General features: G+C 39.9%; 1 protein-coding gene and 1 long non-coding RNA gene across 13 annotated transcripts in view; one reads left to right on the top strand and one right to left on the bottom strand.

Moving 5' to 3' along the window:
- The window catches only part of DYNC1I1 (dynein cytoplasmic 1 intermediate chain 1), a 186,318-nt gene that overhangs the window by 117,471 nt on the left and 45,370 nt on the right, over positions 1-23,477 (bottom strand). The window lies entirely within an intron of this gene.
- LOC128809243 (uncharacterized) lies at positions 15,416-22,215 on the top strand. Of its 3 annotated transcripts, none has more exons than XR_008437665.1 (3): positions 15,416-15,636; positions 16,178-16,257; positions 22,134-22,215. It is a non-coding gene; the product is annotated as an uncharacterized LOC128809243 (long non-coding RNA). The 3 variants fall into 3 exon arrangements; XR_008437667.1 differs by lacking the exon at positions 22,134-22,215 and adding an exon at positions 17,244-17,384; XR_008437662.1 differs by lacking the exon at positions 22,134-22,215 and having other exon boundaries at positions 16,178-16,320.

Raw genomic sequence — 23,477 nt, 5'->3', positions numbered from 1 at the left:
TCAGCCCAGTTTAAGCAAGCCATTTGGGCTTTCCTTGTGGTCAACCGGCTGAAATAGGCATCTCCTAAAGGCAGCTCATCCCACCTTAGATTCTTATGTTGCTGCTCTCTAGAGATGTCCCTGACTACACAGGCAACTCCAGCAACCAAAGCAACAAGGAACTCCATAGCAAGCTGGGTAAGACAGATGCTATGTTCAGGGATCAGGCTGCAGCTGAGATCTTAAAAGGGTCTGGCTCACACAGCAATAAACACAGCATCCACTGATGTCTTTGCTAGGTGCTTCTGGACTTCAGGAGAGTCTCCCAAAATAACCACTGGGCTGGAGAATAGTCCCTGCTGTGCATTAGCATCTTACTCTATCCTTACAAGTGGTGGGTTTTGTCTCTTCCTACTTTTATCTACATGGATTTGATCCACTGGTGAATAAGAGAAAACCTTGTAATATTTGGAGAGCCAGCTTATGATCAGGACGTTTCAGGTACTAGTGTATCTACAACACAAAACTGCTCAGCTGTAGCTTGAAATTCCTATTGCACTGTAGAAGAACAAGAGAATAGTCTGTACAACTGAACAGCAGCAAATTCAGACTTGAAAGGAGGAAATACTTTTTTCAAACAAGGTGTAATTGGACCTTGGAGCTCATTATGACAGGATGTTACTGGGGTTATGGTCTTATGAGAGCGCAGGCATGTACTGAAACAGTAGTATCCAGGCTTGTAATAGTTAATGCTTAAAGGAAGAGTATGGGAACAAAAATGAAACCTTATGCTTCAGGATTTAAAGCAATCTCAATTTACTAAGAGAGATCTTTTCTGAGTGTGATGAAAAGAGGGAGGAATTATCCACCTCTGCCTGCTCTGAGCTGCTGAAACATTTCTCTGAAATACCTCATTCTGGATGTTGTTGAAAATAAAAGTACTATATTGAATGGATCTCAGATTTGATCCAGGCTAGTATTTATGTTACCAAATATCTCCTGTATATTTCACTGTTGATTGTATACTACAATAGATTGTACTGTATGCAAGGTAGCTTTCTTTAAGGACAGAATATTCAGATAGATTAACCAACTATTTTTGTTTATTTGTTTACTTTGGTGTCAGAGATGTCTTTTCAAGCCACATATATTTTCATTTCACATGAAGTGCAATTAGACTTTGGAGCTCATAATTCACATCATCTCCCTGGAGTATATGTATGTAAGAAAAGATTTTGTATTTTCAGCTGTCTCCGAGGATCACAGAGATCACAGTTCAAGCAGTTTAGGCAAGGATATTCCTCTGGGAAAAATGGTAGGCTGTGAACAATTCCCACTGACACTGCCAGAGACAGTACATGTAAAATGATGGTACATGCAGCCCAAAGAAAATGTGAAGGGCAACAGTGAAGGGTTGCACATACCCACAGAGGTTTCAGCCATATTAAAATAAGATGGATTATTGTTAGTAAGAGGTGAGAAATTTTCCCCTCATCAACTAATAGAAGGCCTGGAATACAGAATATGCTGAATTATGTATTTTGCTGGGGAAAGAACTGGAAATATTTTCTAATTGAAAAGGAGACAAGTGGATTTAAAACGTATCGTGTTTTTAGACGACTACATTTCCTCTGTATGGAAGAAGAGGTATAAATATTGCATTTGAAAAATGTCATGTTGATAAAAAAGCTACAGTTTCACCAATATAAAATATGAATGTAAACAACATGTCTGTCAGACATGGCTATAACATACTGCTTAGCACTGCTAAGTTATAATATGCACCTATAGTTGTTAGTTCTCTTAATGAAAGAAAGACACTGCATAAATTCTTGAACACATGTTTCACTTTTCCAGCTGCCTTGTGCTGTAGAACATCATGTTAACAAGAAGTGATGCTAACAAGAAGCTAAAACCAGTGTAGCAAATGGGGCATTTAAATATATATAAACATACAGACATTCATATATAAATAGAAACTAGCTATTTTGGGGAAATGAATGGATCCCTAGACAGACATATTTCAGTTTAATATTAGCTATATTTTCCTACATGGTAACCATTACAGTCCTGCTTAATCAGAAAAAAAATTGTTATGCTCACTGCTAAAATGGAAAGTCAATATTCAGCTATCATCTCTTTTACGTTCAATATGAAATTTTGTCTGTCAAGCACAGGGAGGAAAAAGTATATGACTTTTGACATTTTTCTTCAGTCACTTCAAATCAAGATTTGACACCTATATGTGTTAGTAAAAGGTGTGTGTGTGTTGATGTTCAGACCAGTGCCATAAAGACTGCCAGCATGCAATGGCTAACAAGGTCAAAAACCCTTAACCTATGTTTCAATAATTAATAAAAGAGCATGTTTTAATACCATCTTCAAATGTATTATACCTGCATTGTCTCAAAGAGGTTATTCTCTGTTCTTTCCTGTGCCAAAATCAATGTTTTCTCTTGTGATTTTCAGTCTCGACTCAAGTACAAAGCATCAACATCATTATTTACTGAGAACTGCAGCCCAATATTGCTGCAGGGTGGCATACTTCTATCTAACCAGCACATCATAAAAATGCTATTCTGTTTGCACCATGCACTAAATACTGACTGCATGGTCATATGTAGGCATTAAGTTATCTTTCTTCTGAAACAGAAACAGAAGAAACTAAAAACAAATCAAAGGGACCTACATAAAACAGGTTGAGATGTTCAATACCTGATGATGATCACTAAGGAGTCTGTAAGCTTGAGTACCTGATTAAATAGAGAGGGAAAAATGACCCCTTGAACTTATAACCTACTGGGGGTGGTTTCTACTGCAGTAACACCCCATTTAAACCCTGTGGCTACAGTACATCTGCGGTTCACTGGCTATAATTACAGCTTTAATACTGTAACTGTAGCAAACAAGTCCCATGGTGTATTAGACTAAACACACCAGGCATTTTGTCCTCTCGACTACAGCCTGTTTAATGGCATTTCAGGCTCCAGCACATAAGTCTGCTCTTGGCCACGCACTCCCAAGCAGTTAAAGTTGGCCTGAACTAGTTCCAGAGGAACACTGATCCAGCCCAACTGGGTATTGGACAATTACTTGAGAATATCATTTAGGGTTGAAACCGATATTTATCTAGTGATTGAAATCAGTTGGGAGCTCAGATACTGTTGTGTCAGCATTATGTCTTTCCTGGAGCCTTCAGCACTGTTGGTTTGGCTTCTTCCTACACTGGGCATTTACAGCTGGGCTGACGTGGCAGCTGAAGAAGCAGCACACTGAGTGTATTTGTTTGTGTTTTTTTTTTTTTGTTTTTTTTTTTTTTTTTTTTATTATACTTCTCTCTTTGTCCTGGCCTCTCTCCTGAAAAAAAACCAAACACAACCCACATCAGGAGAACTGAACTCACTTTGACTATCCTTTCCTTTTCAGAAGTCTGTCCATGCTCCCCTCTTGCTGTGCATTGCAGGCAGGAGTCCAGTCCAGAGCCAGGGACTTACTTTGAGCCTCTTTTGTTGGACATGTTGCAATGTGCAGCCTCATCTCTATAAATTCTCAAAGAGAAATTAGTATCTACTTAGGGTAAGTGACCTGGGGGAAACTCTTTAAATGCGACGTTTCCCTCTGCCTTGATCAGCTGTGCTGGCTTTATCTCTGCTGTTAAGGACTGGCCAGTGGAGTTCTTGCTGCCATGTCTCATGATTCATGTATGTAGATCCCTGTCATCCTCCCTTTATTGAGAGGTTTCATTCAGCCAGCCCTGTGCAGAGGACCAACTTTGAATAGCTTGAGTCTTCCCTAAATTCTGCACTAAAATGAGTCATTAGCAGTCATACCCTTATCCTGACCTTCAGAGTAATAGCCAATTTTATTTTCCAAGTAGGATTTCACTTCTGCTTTCTTTCACAAAATTACCATTTTCCCAGTTTTCTGATTATATCACTTGGTCAGTGAAACTTCATGGTCCTGCCAATGCTCCTGCCTACCACAGCTGGACATTTCCCTTACAGACTTTTTATCCTTTTTTTCATGTTTCAAAACCATTATTCAGTATTTTCTCCGATATAGCATATTTATCTAAATGCAGAGTGACCCTGAATACAAAGAAGACCTGACATTTTGCCTGTGAGTTGGAATTAGGCACCACTCTTTAAAGCAAGGCCCTTCTTTTGCTCCCCCAACGTCCATTCTTGAACCTCTATTCCTCTGTTCCCCACTCTCTTTCACAGCTCCTCCCTTTTAACTGTCCTCTCCCATCACCATAAAACACCTGCATCCACATTCCCATTTCTTCACCTGGAGACCCCAGGGACACTGTTCTATTCCTACAGGCACTGCAGAGGCTTGAAGGGGGCATTTACTTGTCTGTGTGTTAAGTAAAAAGTCCAAGCTCTTGATCACAAAAAACCCCATGGTGAATATAAGAGAAGTATATTCTTATACTTGCCTTATAGAAAAAAAAAAAGCTTTGTTTGTTTTTTTTGTTTTTTTTTTTTTGTTTTTTTTTTTTTTTGTTGTTTTTTTTTTTTTTGTTTTTTTGTTTTTTTTTTTTTGTCATTTATTTGTTTTAATGTAGGAGAAACAGTCGATTTAATAAATTATCAACAGTATCTTACATCACAACCAGGGGCTGGTGGGAGCTGTTTCCACCAGCTGCAGGTAGAGAGAGAATCAAAGATGGCCACTTATGGCCTCAGACAACAACTACCAGCCAAAGCAGTCACGGCATTTCCTTAAAATATTGCAAGAGCACTTGGCACTCACTTTGGTCAAGGGAAAGAGCCTGCACATGAATATATAGATGCCCACTATATATCCTCAAAATAATGTAGGTTAGAACTTTAAAAATATTATATTACCTCTAATAATAATAGTAACAGTTCACAGGATTGTAAGTACCTTTCAGCCTAGGTTATCAAAACACTTTACAAAGGCAGTTAAGTAAGTATCATTATATCTATTCTACTCTGATGTGACAATGACTTTGTGTCAGCTATAACTGAAGAACAATCCAATACTTACCCATTATTCAGCTTCCCAAAATAACCTGCAATTCTCTAAGCAGCTCTAACAGGAAAACGAAGTTACAAATGGGGCAACTAAATGATTCATCCAACAGTAAATTTAACAGTTTATTCTCCTAATGGACAGAGCTACCACCTTATTGTACTCACTCTGCAAATAATGACAACGTGTATCGACACCTTTTCACCCTGGATGTTCGCAGAGCCCTGCACAAATTCTGCAGTAACATCTGAGAACTGCCACATGGCAGCACAACACAGCCACCTCTGGGAAGGAATGCAAGCAGCATACTGAAGCAGAAAATAAAAGAAAAAACCCACACAAACATTAGCTTTTTCTAATTGAAATATGAAAAGGAGCATAAATTCTCAGTGTAGAAAAATAGCAGAGCTCTTTTTGGTAGGTAACATGAAAGTTACGGTGAGACAATCAGTTGAAGAATTCAGGGGTTTCCTAAATAAACACAAAAGCCAGGGCCCCAGCAGGTGGCCAAGTTTGATATTCAAATCTAACATTTTACATGTGGAGCTTTCATTAGGACAAGGTTACCACATGATGGACAATCTGTATATATTTGCAGATGTGGCATGCAGGGAAGTCAAACCTGGGCAAGGAGCATAATTCACAGCAATCTCTCTGCCCGAGAATAGCTGAAGGCAATGTCCAATCAAAGTACTGTCAGTGCAGCGCTCGGCGAATAAATGAGTTGCTTTGACAGGAAATTCCAACAGCAATTTTAATTCTGATCAGGCTTCAGGAAGTGGAAAGAATAAAAACACATCAATTATAGTGACAGGAAGTTTTAAATCACATGGCAAGCAGCTGCTGCCAAAGGACATGTCTGCCAGCTTTGTTAAGAAGTATGGTATTTTGGTGCGACCAAAATTTTACACCAAAGTTTTACAGGCTTACATCAGTCTCTAATTGCATGTTATCCCACTACAAGGGTAAGGAAAATGACACAGTGCAGACAGCACATCATCATTACAACAAATCAGAGAGACCACTTTTTTTTTTTTTTTTTTTTAAATCCTGACCCAAACTGAGCGTATTTATAACAACTCCAGAACACACCACCAGTAATGATACGGACCACAGGCACATCTACCTCAGTAAAGCAGGCAATCCCAGCAGCAAGGCAGAGACCATCCTTTCCTGAGTCAGCCTCAGGCTGCAGAATGATCAGCACTTTAATTATTTTACATGCACTGCCTTTTTTCATTAATCCATGTTGTAAACAGTGACCACTGCAATGAATCAGTGCACACTGAGAGCAAGCTTGAAGTTTGCTACCAAGCCTGACATTTGCTGATGCTCCTACTGTATGTTGCAGGCCCAGATTACCAAACAATTTGCTTCCATTATATGGGCGCTTTTCCATGTTCCCTGCGCAGTACCATGTAAGGCTAGATTTCTCATCACAGAACCACAGTCATAGAATACTGATGGTTGGAAGGGACCTCTGGAGATCAACTAGCCCAAATCCCCTGCCAAGGCAGGGATACCTAGAGCAGGTCACACAGGAATGCAGCCAGGCAGAACCTAACAAAGCTGGCCTGGGAATGGTGGGACTTGGGTGGACAGAAGGCAAAGATTTTAGGCTACATTGCTAATTTGCCTCTAGAGGATCACGCTTCAAATGGCTATCACTTCAGGGAAAGTCATTCAAATGGATGCAAATTGTTCTGGCCCCACTTTCACATACACTGAAAGCTGTCTTATACAGCACTGGGATGGAGAAGGGCATTAAAGCTAATGTAAATGTGATTAATAGTCTAGCAAAATGCTGTAAAGCAGCCCAGCTGCACAGAGGACTTAGAACACTGAAATAATATCTGGATATCTGTTTTATCAACAGGTATTTGGTAATTGGCTTCAGCAAGTATTTCTCTGCTAGAGTCCAAGAAGGGAAATGTTATTGCTGCCTTCATGACACACATCTACAGGAGGTTAGTAGGACATGGCAAGTGCCATTCAAGGTAAAGTGACCAAAGAAGTGTGTTGAGCAGACAAACATTGATTGACTCATATCCTACCTGGATAACTGATTTCTATCCCTCACAAGTGAATTTTATCCTCTGCTGTACAGCTTCCTGACTCAAATAACTCCTTCTGTCCCTTCACTGAAATCACTAAGAGGGTCAAGGGTTCAGAGCTGAAGAGTGTTTCAGGGTGGGCAAGTATAGGACAGAAAAGTTTGCCCTCAGAAAAGGAAATGTTCATGAGTTTTGCTATTCACATGGACACAGCACAGTACTTTCTAGAGTACTTTCTAAAATGCAGAAAGAAATAATCAAAAGTGACAGAAATACTTATGCAGATTTAGCAAAGGTCACCAAAAAGTGTGTCATTTTAACAATACTAACAAGCTTTCTATAAAGTTTTGCTTTTCAAAGAGAATACTTTTCAGTGTAAAGACTACTGGAGGAGAGACTTAAACTAACTATACATAACATTTTTCATTATGCCTTTGGAAACAGTGTGAATACTGGATTCCAAAACAAAGAAAAAAACCTGTCAAGATAAGACATGATATATCTTTTTATTTCATTTTAACTTCTACTTAAATTGTAAAAGAAGCTAAAACATGAAAGTTCTCATAGCTTCCTGCATAATTATCCACATTCGGATTTCTCCTCAGAAGAGATTCTGTGGGCTTTGATCCAGGGATTTTGAGGAATTTAAGGGAGATAGAGGAGCCAAATCTCATATTTCATCTGAAGAAAATATGGTACAATTTGCTTATGATTTTAAGGATGTTCCGTGCATGGACAATCTGGCCTGAAACCAAAGACAAGGAAAAATATAGGCAGACTTATTAAATGTCCATTATTTTTGTATGTCTGTTTCTATTATTTTTTATCTTTTTTAGATTCTCTTTATATTCTGACAGAATCAATGTTTCCAATCCAAAGAACACTTAAGGATCTCCATAGTGTATCTTACTAATTGTCCATATTTTTCATCAAAATGATCCTATTTCACCCTAAAATGACACCAGTCTATGTACACACAGATTAATGGTGAGTATGGTGGTGCTGCAGGGTTGATGGTGAGGCTTGATGATCCTAGAGATCTTTTCCAACCTTAACAATTCCATGATTCTATGATTTGTATATATTGTATGTGCAATACCTGCTAATGACCACTTTGGCTCAAAATGCCTTTTTGCTTCAACTACCTTAAACAGGCAAAAGAGTAAGTGGCACAGATTTCCTGTTTCTGTTCTCCACTATTGTCCTGCCAACAGTTAGGAATGTATGTGTACAGACCTGCTCCCAAAATCCAGCAATGACCTTAATCATCAAGAAGTTTCCCACTTCGGTCACCTAGAAGTGTACCTTGAAAGACAAGTGTCCTATGGCACACCCTTGGATCTGTGTTTGGCTACCCTGACTTCTTATCAAAATGCTTTTAGCAGCACCACTTTCCACAATGTTCTTGTTCTGCATAAGGGCTGGGGCAGGCAGTGTTGCACTTCAGTTGAGCTGAGAAAGGCCCCCTTTTTCACCCTAAGAGCATTCTTCAAGCCTTTGTTTCTGTGGCAGTTTCACATGCCAATAAAACCTGCTACAAATCAGATCCTCCCACATCTTCCTCCTTTGTTAATTAGCCACTTCGTGCAACATGCCTACAAACCATGAGAAAAAAAAAAAAAAATTGGTTTCAGTCATTTGACTTCTTTCCTGCTTGATTTCTTCTCTGTTTTTTAACAGTAAGGCTACAACCAGCACCTGGACTCCTACACTTTCTTAGGGCCCTGCGTTTCTGCTTCAAAGGACCCACTGGCTCACTGTCAGACTGCCAGTGTTCACAGGCTGATAAAAGACTAACAGCGTGTCATGAGTGTACACAACTCAGGCCTTGTAGTCCCAAGCTCTAATCCTTCTTAGCTTTCTTTTACTCTGTTCTCAAAACTGCTTATCAAAAGTAACTCCAGGAATAAAGGGTACTAGTTAAATATAATGTTGTTTTAGATCTGGAGACCACAGGAATATAGACCAATGCCTAACAGTTTGACCACTTGACAACATTTACCAAAGGCAAAGAGCAGCACTGATTTACCAGGAGGTGAGTTACAGAGCCTTTTGATGTCCTGATTGATACTGCATACTGAAGTGCAGACCCCCATTATGTATGACAAAATTATTAATTTTTACAGCTGTGTGATCTTCCCTTCATGTGGCTCTGCCTTATGTACCGAGAAACTTCCACACCACAATGCACAGGGTGGCAGTTCTGAGACTGCCACCTTCATGCTCACACTAAATACAAGTTGTTCTGGTTTACACTGCACAGAATCTAGTCCACCAGCTGACAACAGACCCCCCCAGGGACAGAATATGACACTCAGCTGCTGGTACATTTAGTCCAGGAGCTCCCTGTGTTAACTGACAGAAGCTCTACCTTCCCTGAAGGGTACATTGCAGCTTATCAGAACAAGTTTATCCGATTTGCTCTAACGAACAAAGCTTCACTGGAGACTGCAGTCAGAGCATCTGGAATCAGGAGCAATGCAACAAGATGACTCATTAGTCTGTGGTCAGACTTTTTCCCATGTAGTACAGTCAGCTCTCATATCCTTTCCTTCTTTTACCTCCAGGAGCATCCTGTCAATTTCTGAGGAAAATACCAACATGTCTTTGTGGTTTTCAGGACTTCCTTCACTTTCTTCCAATTATTTCTTCATTTAATTCCTTTTCATTTCTTCATTCTTTAGAGTCTCATATTTATCCACTGTGAAACCCCCCTCCCCGAGGTTCCCCTGATGGGGAGACCCTTGAAAAGTTCTGTGCCAGGATTGAGAGATGAACGGGATTTTTGGTTTTTTCGGTCTTTAGGTTGTTGTTTATTTTTCCCCATATCAACAGTTTAGTACATTGTCTACATACTAGACTTAGCATGCAAAGAGAAAGGCACCAAAAAACTGACAAGACACACAGGTTCAAGGTCTTTTAAAACTATTTTGTCCAATTAACTCTTAGAATGTATTTTATTTCTACCTTTCTACCAATAACTAATTATTTGTCTGTTCATGCAACATCTGCATTGCAGCTTTTTCTAACCAATCACTCTGTGCCACCAACACAGCAGAAGATGGAGAAGATGAAGAACAAGAAGGAGATCAGACAATGCCCAAAATCCTCCATCTTGTGTTCTATTTATCTCCATACTAAAAACCCAAAATAAGTTTTTCACCCTGTGATAAACTATACTACTATCTATTTCACACACTCATAAATTCCAATTCATCCCAAAATCTTGGAAACTTTCTCCATGGACGAAGGTTAAAAGTAGTGTTCTCCTGGGGATCAGGACTTCTCAGGACAGGCAGAGAAATATTCCCTGTGCCCTGGATTCCAAAAATCCACCTTTTTTTTCTGTTCATCATGCTTTCTTTTTCATGCCTATCACCAGGAAGTATTCTTCAGCTTTTGATGCTCCTTTATCTCTTCAGCTCTTCGTCATTCCACCAAGTGCCAAATTTTTCAACATTTTCTCTAAAGACATTTTCTGATTTAGCTTATGACTGGTCCTCTCCAACATCATTTTGTTTCTTCATCAGGTGGGGAAAAACAGATATGGTGATTTACTGTTGTTATTACTATTGGCTAAACCTTAGAAAACTGTGTTAAAAATCACAGGTGGATTCAACACTGAGATCCCCCACCCAAGAGAACAGTCTCATCTCCAGGTAACCACTGACTATTTGTTTTCCAGCTGATACACTTGTACTCCTGGAAAGCCCCTTTTAGTCACCTTCCAATGAGATTGTATAAAAGGCTCTCCCAACCTCAGCGAGTTGATCAATGATATAAAAGGGTAATGCTGATACAGGGTGATTTTGTAACCAGTTTCCCATCCAATTCCTCACAACTATTAGAACAAGACACATTATTTATGAAGATGCCTTTCAACATTCATCTCAGTTTTCAAGTCCCTGCAAAACCACTGGAAGTCTGTAGCCTCCATTGCAGACACTTCTCCAGGGATCATGCTACTCCCTGTAGAGATATGACTTGTTCCTAAGTCCTATTCCTCTGGTCCAAGACTTCTTGCTTCATTTGTTCCTTCCCTGAGGAGCTTGTTCAAGATTCTTGCACAACTGAGATCTCACCATCCAAAGAACCACAAAAATACAGCTCTGTGTTTCAATCTGGCCACACCCAGACTCAAGATTTTGAAAAGAAAGTGCTTAAAACAAATGAAGAGCCTACCTCTTTTAGCAAGAGCTTACTTCTGAACAGAAGAAATACCGATTGACAGCTTGCAGGAAAAGGACACAGGTCACTGCCCTTTGTAGAGACCCTGAGTGAAAGCCCTAACACACAAGAGATTCAGAAGACTAAAATTCCACTAACTCTAACCAGCTATGGGAAAGACCCAGCTTGTTGCAGTGTCTCAGCATGCCTCATAAAATGCACTGAAACATTTGCTAACGAGGCTATCTGCATGTTATTGTTCATTTTTATTACACCAGCACTAGGAGTGCCCATCAATATCAGGACCTTGTGCCTGGTACAGATGTCAGAGTGTTAACCAAAGAACACATCATTCAACTTTCTACCCCCAACAGAAGCAGTCAAATAACAAGACCCTTTCATGTCAGTGTGCCATTTGTACAGAAAAATGCTCAGCAGCATGGGTCATAAAAGCTAGACCACAAGGACTGTTTCAAGGGGGAAAAAAAATTCTTAAATTTATTTTAAGATTCATATCTATGCATTCATGCCTGTGCATTTAACCATATAAATAATTTGCTTAAGTGTAAGAGACCTGCTTTTAAAAACTTCACCACTGTGTCATACCATGGAAACTACCTCAGGGCTACTAGGAAGGGGGTTCAAACATCCCTCTTATAAAACACATCATTATGCATTAGAGGAAACTTCATTCAACAGAGAAGAATGGCACACCAGCTGGAGGTGAACACCATAAACCACATAAAGTTTTAATTAAATTCATTAAAAATTCTTTGTCTCTCACTGTGTTTGGAGGCAGATAGAACCCTTTAACAATGGCCAGCATACAATCAGGTTTGTCAAAACTAATAATAATACAAAAGCATTTGCTTACCCTGGGACATTTTGAAAAAGTTTGAGTAACTGTATTATTTTTAATATGGGACATTTATAAATTATTGCAAGATGTGGCCAGTATTGGAGCAGAGTTGCTGTTTCTATTGTTCATTGGATTGACAAAAGGTGTTGGTAATAAAATGCACATTTTTAGCAGTTGCCAAAGTGAATCAACCTGGAATACAGGGAAGAAGCATATTTTCCCCTTAAAACACACACACACACACACACACACACATATATATAGTACATATATTTAGTAGGGCCTGTTGCTACAAAACAAGGGGCAACTAATCTTTTAAACTAAAAGATATCAGGAAAAGTTTTTTCTCAATGAGTGTGGTAAAACCCTGGTGCGGGTTGCCCAGAGAGGTGGAAGATGCCCCATCCCTGGAACCATTGAAGGTCAGGTTGCACAGGGTTCTAAGCACCCTGATCTAATTAAAGATATCCCATTAGAGGGGTTGGCTTAAATGCCATTTAAAGATCTCTTCCAACACAAACTATTCTATATTACAGCATGTTTTCTATAGGAAAAATAAACACACTCCCTGCCCTTCAGAGCTTGTAGTCCATCAGCAAAACAGGATACAACAAATGAAAGTTATAGCACCAGATGCCCTCCTGCAAACACATACATGCCTGATATCAGGCAATCAAATATGTCAGAGGACTAATGATGAGCACAGAACATGCATAAATATTTGCAGGATTAAGCCTGCTAACCAGGGTAAAAGAGGATAGCTATTTGGTTGCCTGGCCCTTATGTAAATGACTTTGTTTTTCAAAGCTGGAAAGCCTAGCAAAATACTTTCATATTTAATCAAATACAAATAAAATGATTCTACAATGTACTGAAAGACTTCACATGATGAGCCAGTGACAATGTCAGCTATTTAGGCTCATGGCAAGCACTTAATTTGGTCCCAGTCCAGGTCCCATTTTAGTCAGTGGGAGTCTTTTCGCTGATTGCAACATGAGCCTTTGTTACTAAATTATCTCAAGCTGATGAACTGTGAAACAGAAAAGGTACTTTTACTAACCTTTTCTAATCCAGATTCATTAAGGATAATTGCAAACTAGTACTAACTAATTCAGTAATTAGATCTGAAAACATCCTCGCTGCATAGCTAATACCTAAGGGTTGGGTATTAATTTTTTATATCATCAAGACACTCTAATACAAGAAATATCACAGGTCAAGTGAACAATCCAACAACCTATGTGATATGGTTGAAAGTGACGAAAGAAGAGATGAAAGCATATATTCCCCATTCTACACCTCAGTAAACAAAGTTGTGGCTTTGTCCATTTCACAGTCATGGTGCTGTAATTTCTAGATCTAGATACTTATCCACTTCATACTCAATGCTCTTTGGGGGAAGGAATTTCATGGGCTTTACTGTACAGCAAAACTCGAGCAAAATGGGACAGAAACATGCATTTGAGGAACTACACAATATGCAAACCAGACTGATGTATCAAAATAAATGTTAGCAGATAAAGTGTAGTATTGAGTCTACACAATAAAGTCCTCTGAATAGTATGAAAACACTACTTAATTTAAGACATAAAAGAGCAAAGTATTTTTTCTATTTTTTCTCTATACTATTGCCTTTATCAGCTGGGAAACTGCTGTCCTCAATTACATAGGTTTCAGAAGAAAATAAGGTGCCTGCTTTTTCACTTTTCTTTCACAGAGGCCCAAGAAGCAACTTAAAGGGGAATAGGTAAGAGATGAAGGAGCTCAAGAAAAGAAATAGCAATAACAGCAGTTCCAAAACTGTTTCAGGGGGATGACAGTAAAATAACACGCTTACCCATATTCCCATCACAAAGTGGTGGGACTTACCTAAACTTAATCACCTAAAAATTAAGGTTATCATTTGAATGTATTGGCTAAGTCCTGTAAGCAATGGAGAAAGGCACAAATAGAAGATAATTTTTCCAGTGTTATGATAAATAGAGTAGATAGGGTAAATTGCCTTCTAGGAGGTTCTGTCTCACTCTTTTGAGTATGGAAGTTTACACAAACAGGCTGGGCCCCTCAAGGTAGAGCTATTGCATGTGATTACACTGAACTACTGAGGAAGCTCAACAAGGATGCAGCTAGTTAGCTTGGGTACTAGCACTAGTCATGCTGCCAGATCAGACAGTTCTGTGACAGCTAAAAATCATAGTAAATTAGGCTGTTGTGAATTCACTTAGTTCATGTTTAAGCTTTTAGTGGTCTCTGCTAAGGGAAAATGAAGACATGGGTCTCTGACTCTGCGCTGATTTTAACTCAATTTGTGACTTACTCTGAATTACACATATAGAGTGTAACAAAGATAAAACTCCTGAGAATTACACCATTGCTCTGAGCCCAAGGGTATCACTTGGCAGGCAGTGAGATCTTGTAGTGGTCAGCTCTGTGCGTATATCTACAAGTATTTGTAAATCTACAGATATAATACAGATAGGTAATACATTATGTAAATATTGTATCTATAGCTGCACCTGTAAGTAAATACTTAAATAACTATATAAATGTATCTGGAACTTCTAAACACAGTTCCATACACAGACTAGAGACAATAAGAGAAAAGAGAGACCAGATTCATCTCCTGTTCACTCTCTGCCTCCATCCTGTTACAACCTAGGAATGGCAGAAGAGATGTTTCCCAAGCACAGAGCGTCATGGTACACTTCTGCCTGCACACTCCACCCTAACTCTGTCCAAGGCATTCTTGAAAATGGAAGCTCACTGTTCACTAGACACCCATTCATAACTGCACAAATGAGAACCAGATGTAAATTTGTTGTATCTTTGCTTAAATAGCAGCTCTTACATCCCTAAAATGTATGTAAACATGCCTAACTCTTAGGAACCCTGCTTTCTTGGAATTCCTGAATCCAAGCTTTCTGCAGTACCCAATCTAGCAAAGAGGAAAAGGCAGATTATAAGAGATGCTTATTCCTGATCAGTTCGAACTGGGAGCATGTTACAGCATACCCAGTTGACATCTGGACCAAATTAACTAGTTCCACTACTCTGGAAACTTGGGCACAGACTGAAGGACAGTCTGGGCTAGGGTCCATATCCCCCTCACAAGACTGGGTTCAGCTCTTTTGGCCTCAATTATCCCCCCCATGTGAATCTTAGCATATCTCAGGTCACAGGTAAGAAGTCTGTGAAACAAATGCAGGAGGAGTTTGTGCTGTCTCATTGTGTAAGATGCTGTGTTTTCAACCTGCACGTTATCTGTGACGCAATGCCAGCACACAGAGAATTCTTCATGCAGTCACAAGCGAGATCTTTAGTGCTTTCTGTGTTTCACAGCAGATGAGTGCTGTTTTGAGCGTGTTGTTGCTGAGTAATTGGTGCCTTGGAGAGGAAGAATGAACATCGGAGTGGAGATGACAAGAAAGAAAATATGAAACAGCCATGATTTAAGGTTAAAATTTCAAAAATTCTCCAGTTGTGCAGCTGGGGCATGACCTTCAAAGAAGCTCAGCTCCAAATCAAGCAGTGAATTCTGAGAGAGTCCTCAAAACCCAGCAGCTGCTACTGAGATCAGTGAGTATTCAAAAGTACAGGGATCTGCTTGTGCCAATCACAGAGGAGCTGAACCCACACTGAGCTTGGATGTAGCCAACTTCACAACACAATTGGGGTGAGGAAAAAAAAGGAGTATCCACAGCAACAACATGCAATTATAGACTTAAAATAAGTGTGAAGCTTCATGGCTCAAGCTCAACACATTTCAGAAAAATGATGATTATATTTTTATTTCCTGTGTGCTTTAAGTAGGGTATTAGCTTGCAGGAAGAGAGAGGGCTGGTTTGGAGATTTATGGCTAGGACTTACATCTGAAGTAATTGTGGCTCTGAGTGAATACATGCTAAGTTTATTTTAAATAAGATAGATGAGCAAGTGACAGCCTGGGTCTGGTTGAAAAGTGACATTATTTGTGGAGACAGTCTATTGTATTGCAGCAAAAGAGAATTCCATCTTCTATTAATAGTGGCCAGTGGGAATTCATGCTGAGATTTTTACTTTACTGACATGTCCATTTCATTAAAGGTTTCTTCATCCAGATCCTTTCTTCAATTTTCAGAGTAACTCTTGTGTGCGCGCAAGCAAAAGGATTCTCTGGAAAGGATCCAGCTACTACTGATTTTGAGCAGGGATTCTCAAGTATGACATACAGATGAGATCTACAGTTTGCCTTTAAACTAAATATAACATGGCTTTACATGACCTTGGAGCAGCTCTTGGGAGGGAGAAGGGGGCCCTGGGGTGTCACTGGAGGGCTCTGCCCAGGTGCTCAGGTCAGAGCGTGAGGACGCACCTGGTGAACAAAGACTCAGCTTGGGGTGCATCCCCATTGATCTTCAAGGCAGGCACTCATGTGGGGTGTGCCAAGTTCTTCACTCTAGCTAGCCCAGGCACTTGGCTCCCTCTCCAGTTAGTCTGAGGGCAAGCAGCTGACACTGCTCTATCCAAGGCAGGTGGCCTCTCCTATGGAAATGAGCCAATTAAAGGAGACTATAGAGGGGCACAATTAGCCAGCTCCTTAGGCTGAGGCTCAGCTATAGAATTGAAGATAGAGAGGTGCTGAACAGGAGAACTTTCAGCTGTGTAATTTTTGACCCAGTACATTAGTACTGTGGGTTAAAACAGGGGAGGGGATTTTGGCACGTGAATCTTTTTCCTCTCTTAGAGTCCAAGTGCCAAGGATCAAATTGAGAAGTGTGAAGTAACCAAGCAGTTTTCTGTACATCTTTTTAACACCACTAATGAAGGCCTTTCCACATTATGGCCTGTGTCTATTTCAGCCCTGATTTTGTATCTACTTACAGGATTAGAAAGATTAAGTGCTAATTAGAGCGCTGAGGATTAATAACTGTTACTTCTGCAATTCACATTTTTCTTAATCTTGTCTTAAATTCTAGTGGAGATTGGTCAATGTTACAAAGCCAGAATTTGCCAAAGGTTACTAAAGACATAATAGAAGGTGCTGGGTATTAGTTTTCTTGTATATACTGAATAGGCATCACCCATTAGTCGAAAGAAGGAATTACAGGAATGGCAGGAAAAAGCATGCTTTGTTTCTGAAGAAAACAAAAAGGCATGTCTTCATTGTTCTGTTAACCCAAATTTCACCCTTTTTACATTTTCAGATCTGAATCTTCTCATTTGAGCATTGTAATATGTATACACATTGCTAATTCAAAGGCTATTCAAACACTGATGAAATTATATATTAAGTGACAACTAGGAACACATGAAAATAGCAAATAAAGAAAAATTGGCCGCTGTCATTGCACCGACTGTTGACTGGGGAAATCATGGTGCTGTTCTTTAGTGGGACAATTTCCTTGTTCTCATGTTAAAGCTAAGTTGCAACATACTACTAGTCATATATTTGCAAATAAGTTTAGAAATATTTTGTTGCTTGAGGGGAACATTTAACAAATCAGCTCAATACAACAGTTGTTCATGTGTAAAACATGGCCAGGATCTTTTGCAGAGAAGAAAGACTTAGAGGAAGGTTTTCATTTCCAGCCAACAAAGAATTCAATTTGCATACAGGTGTTACAGGGCTTCTCTCTGAATTCATGGATCACTGCTAGTTTCAGATGTCAGGACACAGAGATGGGTCAAAGGCACTGCGAGATGACTTGCAGCTAGTTAAGGGAGTCTGAGGTCAGGGCTCTTAACATCAGCTCTCTTGTTTTCCATCAAGCAACACCAGATGTACCAGGATCTCATTCAATCACTTTATTTCCCACTGCAATTAAAGGAGCAGGTTGGTTTCCACACAAGGAACTGACTACAATGCTTTTTGGATTATTCTAGGAGAGAACAGCTTCCCATCTCTTGGGTGGAGGATGGTATCCACTTACTTAAAAGCACAGAGCAAAGACCCATTAGGATCAAGAAGGTGCAAGGAATGGTGGTACAGCATGGTCCTTCTCCATGCTGGCTGCAAAGGCTATGAAGCAATATTGTTTTCGTGCACAGAACGAAATTGCACAACAGTCCCCTCCAAGGCAGCACAGGCCAAAAACTGGTTCCTTGTTTCATCAAGAAGGCAGTTAAGCTTTGGTTTATTCCTCATCTTTTGTTGCCTGAATGGTTTAGAGAAGGCATGGTTCATCTGTGACAGGGTCTGTTGTTCTCCCTCCACCCTCATAAAGAATTAGCAGATATGCTTTCTTGGCTTGCATTTAATGCAGAGGTACTTTGTGAAAAAGAAACCAGAGTCTGCAGAAGGTCAGTGACACTTTGGAGCAGGAAACTCCCATGTGTATGTACCTGGCTTTCAGGAGACCTGCCCAAAATTTTGTTAAGATTGTGGAGGAGCTGCAAAGAGTCAAGTTACTTGATCCTTGTGTAATGAAATGATCAAGAAAAAGTCTAAGATCTCTAAAGAGTTTTACTTCTTCAGACCTCCAACTGTGTGTGACCAGAGGCAATCTTCTCTGTTAAACCAGTTCTTAGTAGATAATTCCCTGAGAACTACTGATGCTTAATAAATTGTCAGATCTGCTTGTTCAAAACAGTTTAGCATTAAAAGGGCTCCCTGCATAAGACTATCTGAGAACCATCTTAAGAAAAGCCCTTTTCCAGAAGTCTTTAGTGAAAACCTGGAAGGAGAAACAGGGAAGGGAGCAAATACTGAAGCAATGACTGCTGATTAATATACTATTCGGCCACCTTTTAGAAATGGACTGGGACTGTCTTGCAGAAATACTGTTTGAGACCAAGTCTCTTACATATTTTAGGAAAACAGACGTTTGATGTCCCTTTCTGCACTCAAACACCAAAGCACCCATGACCAGACTGTGGCCTCTTCATTCTTCCTCCTAGAAGAAATCTTTACAAGTGTCAAAGATATTTTTCTGCACAACAGAAACCAGAGAAACTAATTTCTAAAGCCAAGTCCTTATTCTAATTCTGTACCACATAAAATTACCATGAGCCAGGGGGTGAAGAAAGCCTTCAGAGGCTACATCCAATGTCTGTATCTTGTGAGGAGTGGAATACACAGACCCACCACACCTGGTATCTGCCTGTTGTGGCTGTTTTGGAATACATGTATCTTAACAAATTGTATACTAATTGTACTTCAAAAAGAGATTGGCAATAACAGTGGTTTGCACCTGATTTCACTAGTGCATCATTGCTCTGAGTATCTATGGCTGATTTTTCAAGGCTTTTTAACATTTCTAAATAATATATTTTTTCCCCCAATTTCTGTGCAATGCCTTGGTCTCTTCTCACACTTCTGTCATCAGCACTTGCATTCGTACATCTCAGTCATACACCTCAAGCACCTTCTGTTACATATAATTCTTGCCTCAGACAAAAGATCAGGCGAGTGTTTTTCCGCAGGTCACTCCAGCATTCCCACATCCCTCCCTGCCGGCGTTCCTCAGGCGCGGCGCTTCACCGCTGCACCACCAGAGGGCGCTGCCTGAATGCCTTTGAAAGATTTTATGTCAAATTTGAAATTTTAAAAAAATTTACAAATCCACCTTGGAAACCTTATTATTTAGAAAAGATGATGCACTTGTGACAGGAGGAAAGAGGAATTATTGAAAGACTACTATACAATGCAATGCCTCAAATCTTTGCACCGCTTCTTTCTATCCAAATAGAAAGAAACTATCTTTCTATCTCGTACAGTCTGGTACAACAGTACAAATTAAGTTTTGTTGATTTAATCAAACAAAGCCATCTTGAATCAGAGTGCTTATGTCAGCTATTGAGATCCACAGTACAACTCTGATGGACTGCAGTCTGAGAAGAAAAGGCAAACCGGATTTTTTATAGCTAACTAAGAACATCTAGTGATACATGGGACCGCTTAGGATGAAGCATACAAAACATTATTACAAAATTAGTGTCCATTAGTACAAATCCTAAGACTCTGTTTTTTTAGAAAAGTTTTTCTGCTTTAACACTGATTCATCTTCAGGTTATCTTCTCTTTTTAATAGTGATTTCTATCCTAGTTTTGCTTTTCAGCACCTCCTTTTGTTTACAACAGAAGGTCTTTGCTTTCCCCCAGGTTATGTCCAATTTCCATCACACATGATCATGTATCCTGACACATATGTTGCATGCATGGTAATGCACAAATGTGCATCTGCATTTCCCATTAAATGAGGCATTCAAAGCTTTTCTTGGGTCCAGATTTGTCCTTTTGAGACTGGAGCTGAGCTTACAATTCTCTGGAAGGGAAAAGCCAAAGAAAGCTCTTTAACTTAAACCCCAGCTTCTGATCCACGAGCTCTAGCCAGACTGGCCATGGGAAAGCTCAAGTATGATCTCAGTTCTGGGACTGGCTTTTCCGAAGTACAGCATGCATCCACAAAGCTAGAGCTGAGTTACAGTCAGGCACAGCAAGGCACGGCAGGACTGGGGCAGAGTTTGCTGGGCTAGAGGTCTGCTGCACAGTACCCTAAAGCATGTACAGAGACAGATCTCCTCACTGATTAAACCTGGAAATCTTGGACCTTGACAATCAAAGTATAAATAGAATCAAAGTATAAATAAAATCCATATTATCCACAGACTTTATCATGGAAAAGATAAAATTCCAGAGGTCTGACTTGCTTTCACAGCATTGGAGCTTGTCAGTCCTAGTCACAGATAACTTCCCACCCAATTACCAAAACTCAAAGCAGGCCACAGGTCTCACATGATGCCAGTGTATCAACTCTTTAAGACATACCCATTTTACTCAATAATGACAAACCTAAACCAATATGGTTATATAAAGTGCTGTCTTATCAAGTTTGCCAGTGAAGAACTAGTTAATGCAATCAGTGGCACCTAGAGAATTTTGGCTCACCCTACAGTAGGCACTTAAAGTTTGGTATCACACACAAACAGGCTCATGTGTCTCATGAGCCTGACTGTGAGAGAAATACCCTCTCTTCCCTCACTGCTTTAAAAAGGGTAACTTTCATAAACTTTAGTTCAGAGAATTACACTGTCAGATACACACAGAACCCAACCCAGCCTCTGGAACTCCTCCTCCATTTTGCCACTTCATTCCAGCCTACTTCCAAATGGAGTAGAGAGCTTATTTTTCTTTTTTCTCTAATAGTCAAAATACCCTTAGTGTTTGAAAAGCTAGATAAACAGATGGATCACAGGTCTCAGTTGTGTTCTTTGCCAGAACTGGGCTACATTTGTGACATAGGATGAGGTTACCCTGCTCAGGAGGCGAGTATGGCAGATAATTTTTTTCCCCCCATGAACAAATATCTGTTGAAGATGATAAACCAATGAAGTGCACATGACTTCCATTGCTTTAGAAAGTCAGATCTTCTCTTGTACACAGGACCTACTCTTTCAGGAATGCATTTCTGACTAACCTATTTGCAGTGACAGTCTGTCAAGGCAGAATGTGAGAACATCTCATTTTATTGATGAAGTAGTTTCTACTTTGCAAAAAAGGAATAACAACACTCCTGACACCAGACAGCAAAGCCAGAAAGATCACAGAATTTCTCCTTCTTGCAGCCCTCAGTTTCTGAGGGGACCCAGATCAGGGGATTATCTCCCTTCTCTGAGATTTTACCTCCTGGCCTATTGAAGAGCAGAACAGCAAGCTGGAGATGAGGCAGGCACCTAGCAGAGCCTGAATGTGCAGACTGTTTTCCTGTCGGAAAAGGTGGATGGCAGGCAGTCATACAGAGCTCAGTCCACTGTTGCACAGCAGTGAGGTACCCATCCTGGGCAGAGGCTAGGCCATGGCTTTTCTGTTTCTCTTACGTGCACCTTTAGCAAACAGCAGGTTTGCAGTGCTTTGGAGGGTCCAACTATTGAAGGCTACATGGGGCTGCCACTCCTGAGGTGATGTGAGAGCCTCTGCACTATGAGGGAAGTGTCCCAGAGACCTCTCAAAAATATTTGGCATGGTCTAGGTCTTAATCAACTCCAGAATAGAAAAAACAACACTAGTAAAATGTCCCTCAATGCCTACAAATACCTGAATTCAAGTTCAATTATAGCAGGAGGAAGGGGAAAATAAAGAGCATGTTTTTTTCTCAGGCTCCAGAGCCAAGATCTGTGTGTTTTTGAAGTCGTCCTGCAAGGAAGAAAAGGCTGAAGCTGTGACCTAAATAAAGCAAAAGAATTAGGTACTTGTGATCAAAGGATTGAATGATGCATATACACATCTCCCTAAATAACAGAGTTGGTGGGGGAAATGACATGTCATTATTCCTCTGAAATAAAGCAAATTACCTGCTCTGAAAAGAGGAGTTAATCTGCTTTTTTATACAGTGAAGAATAATGCCACACTATTTCTTCTAAAATTAGCAGCTGACAAGCTGAGACTTCAGTGCACATAGCATCTGGCACTCTGGCACCACATGGACTTACCAGAGTGAACCCTTCCTTTTCCAGTTTTATAAGGTTTGGTGGGCAATAGCCATTACCACAAAGAACATCCACTGAGCTGCAGAACAGCAGTAAGTTTAAAGTACCTCAGAGTTTCTTTCTCGCTCTCTAGAGAAGCAAATGCAGAAAACCTAATGAGGATATTTTGAAAAAGTTCAAGAACTTTGAATGGACTCTAAGTCCTCTTTTCACCCATCTTTCCAACCAGCTATACCCTTCATTAGCTGTCTTCCAAACAACAAGCAAGCATGAGACAATCTCACCTTAAAATTCTGCATTTTGACATTTCCAGTATTTAAGGCAGGCAGCGAAAAGTGAATTCCAAACACTGAAGTCAGACTCATCCAAGTAAATAAGTTTCTTGTTTTCTATTCTCAAACTCTAAGGCTTCAGATGCTAAATAACGGAGCCCATAACCATAGTAAAGGCTGAACAATTTATCTTGAAAAGATAATGGCTATATTTTAATCACATGAATGCATAGAAACAGTGTAGAGACTTCTTCTCTAAGCTGTTCTCCTGAGGAATCTCTCTCTTCTGTCCATGTTTAGACTGACAGTATGAAAGGCTCAGCACTCATAAAGAGGCTTGGGAGATTGGAAATCTGAGAATTCATTTTCATCAGACCTGGGAGACCAAAATCAGAATGCTTATTCACCCCCTAGAGAATTTCCAGTTAAATAGCCTCTCAATGGAATAATCAAACTTTCCTGAATCTCCTTTACTAATGCACCGCCATAATCATATCCAAGTTATATGCAGAGAATTCCCCAGCAGCAGATTTGAAAGGAAATGTAAGTTGCACTTTCTCTCCCTCACACTTCTGAAGGAAGAGATTGGTTGATATTTCCTCTGTGTTTTAATATGTAAAACACCACCATTCTTGATGGTTTTTCCTTGGCTGTGATAACAGCAGATAGGAAAGATAACAAATCCAGTCACCAAACCCACATACTTGACCTCTTCCACCACATTTTTGGCCCAGGCAGTTTA

Source organism: Vidua macroura, chromosome 1, assembly GCF_024509145.1.
Source record: "Vidua macroura isolate BioBank_ID:100142 chromosome 1, ASM2450914v1, whole genome shotgun sequence".
NCBI classification, from domain to species: domain Eukaryota; kingdom Metazoa; phylum Chordata; class Aves; order Passeriformes; family Viduidae; genus Vidua; species Vidua macroura.
Note: the sequence above shows the minus strand (reverse complement) of the source record. Positions and strands in the feature narration are given on the sequence as shown.